The sequence below is a fragment of the Ranitomeya imitator genome, chromosome 2 (genome assembly GCF_032444005.1).
Source record: "Ranitomeya imitator isolate aRanImi1 chromosome 2, aRanImi1.pri, whole genome shotgun sequence".
Taxonomy (NCBI): Eukaryota; Metazoa; Chordata; class Amphibia; order Anura; family Dendrobatidae; genus Ranitomeya; species Ranitomeya imitator.
In genome coordinates, this window is record NC_091283.1 from 420,164,271 (window position 1) to 420,166,289 (window position 2,019).

The 2,019-nt window shown below is 40.2% G+C and overlaps 1 non-coding gene across 1 annotated transcript; it reads left to right on the forward strand.

Moving 5' to 3' along the window:
• Positions 1-1,375: 1,375 nt before the first annotated feature.
• Positions 1,376-1,568, forward strand: LOC138668127 (U2 spliceosomal RNA). The gene has a single exon (XR_011319097.1). It is a non-coding gene; the product is annotated as a U2 spliceosomal RNA (small nuclear RNA).
• The last annotated feature ends 451 nt before the right edge of the window (positions 1,569-2,019 follow it).

Genomic DNA, 2,019 nt, shown 5'->3' on the forward strand with positions numbered 1-2,019 from the left:
TTGGGGGGAGGAGTCTGAGCGATGATGTTGGAGTGAATGTGGTGAGTGGACCGATAAAGGTTTTGGGCGTGAAATTTTCGGAGAAATTGGATGGAGAGGAAAGCTGGGTGGATGTGAGAGAGAGAGTGGAGCGTAAGTTAAATTTTTGGAATTTGAGGGATCTTACGTTTTTTGGTAAAATTTTAGTTATTAAGAGTGTTGTGTTACCTATTTTTTTGTATGTTGCGTTGGTTTTTCCACCAAGCTACATGTGTGTTAGAAGATTAAATAGGGTTTTGTTTGTCTTTTTTTGGGGTTCATGTATGGAGCGTGCTAGGAGAGAAATTGTTATGAAGAGTTTGGATAAGGGGGGACTGGGTTTCCCAAATTTGAATGTATTTTTTGGCGTGAATATTATGGTGTTTGTATTAGGTGTGATTAGGATGGATGGGAAGTATGCATGTATGTGCAGGTTTTTGTTTGGAAATTTCTTGTTTCGTTTGAAATGGCGTGAAAGAGATCTTAGGAGCCCAGTGGCTTTTGAGGTTCCTGTGTGGTATGTGTGGGTTTACAAATTTTTAGTGAAGTATGAACTCTGTGATGTGGATGTGAGATTGTTAGAAAAGAAGAAAGCTGTATATAAGATGATTGAGTGTAGAGAGATGGAATGTGACATTGGACAAGTTTACAGGCTGTCCTTACCAGATCTTAAAGTGGTAAGAGGGGATGATGTGCAGAAAGTATGGAAGAAGGTACGGATGAATGGTATGACAAACAGGCAGAGTGAGATTGTATGGCAGTCATTGCATGGGGTGTTACCGGTGAGGGAGTTTCAGAAAAATCGGGGTTTAGTGAGGAGTGAGAAGTGTCCGAGGAGTGGATGTGGTGGAAGTGAGAGCGTGGTGCATTTGTTTTGGAATTGTCAGTACGCTAGAAGTGTGATTGCAGGGTTGGGTCGTTTGTGTAAGGAGCTGTGTGAGGTGAATCTGTTGTCTTTTGAGCTTTTTATGTTTGGATTGGGTATGTGTGGGGAAAAGGAGAGAGTATTGTGGTTAATGATGGCATGTATAAAAGAGGTTTTGTGGGATGTGAGGAATATATATGTGTTTAAAAGGAAGGATATTGAAGTTAAAAATTGCATAAAAATTATTTTGGGAAAATTGTATTTTTGTTTTGTGTGTGATCAGAGGAGGAGAGGGGAGGTGGATGCAGAGGGAGTTTGGAAAACCAAAAAGTGGAAACATTTTGTTTAATGTATCTTGAGTTTTTTTGTGTTGTTAACAAATATATTTTGTTGTGTTTTCCAGTGATGATGGGAATGGCGGTTACATTGTGTATGTGGCTTGCTGTTTTGGGAGATGAGTTCCATAAAGTTGTGGAGTCTTGACTGTGGAACTTCCCATCTGAGGGAAAAGAAAAAAAAAAAAAAAAAAAAATCTGTTCTTATCAGTTTAATATCTGATACGTCCCCTATTTGGGGACCATATATTAAATGGATTTTTAGAACAGGGAGCTGGAAATGGAGCTTGCTCTGTCCACTCCACGCATTGACCCGTTATTGCAGTATCTCCGGGAACAGTGCACCCCTTCTCTGATCCGGTTTCCAAAAACAGATTGAATTGAAATCAGCCCAGCAAGTTGTCATTTAACACTTTCTGAGAATTCTTTTCAGGGTCAAAGAAGCACGTTTCAGGTGGCAAATGTAGCAATTTGCTCAATTTCACTGGACCGTTTGCAACATTTCCTGTGCCTTGCTTTCACCTGTGCATGTTCAGCATTGGATTGCATCCAATATGCAATCAATCAAGCAATCAAGCAATCAATCAAGCAATCTTTGCTGGTTGCAACAGGTGTGTTAAGATGTAGGCCCGAATGAGGCCTTTGTAACAGTGTTGCTAATATATTGTGCCATCTACAAAATTAGGCCCCTGCCTGCTGTCTGTCAGCATGAAGTGTTTAAATTGAAGTATCCTACGAGTAGTTCGGCCATACATACTACATTTGTGACCGCATGCACAAATTCCTTTGTAAAACATTGGC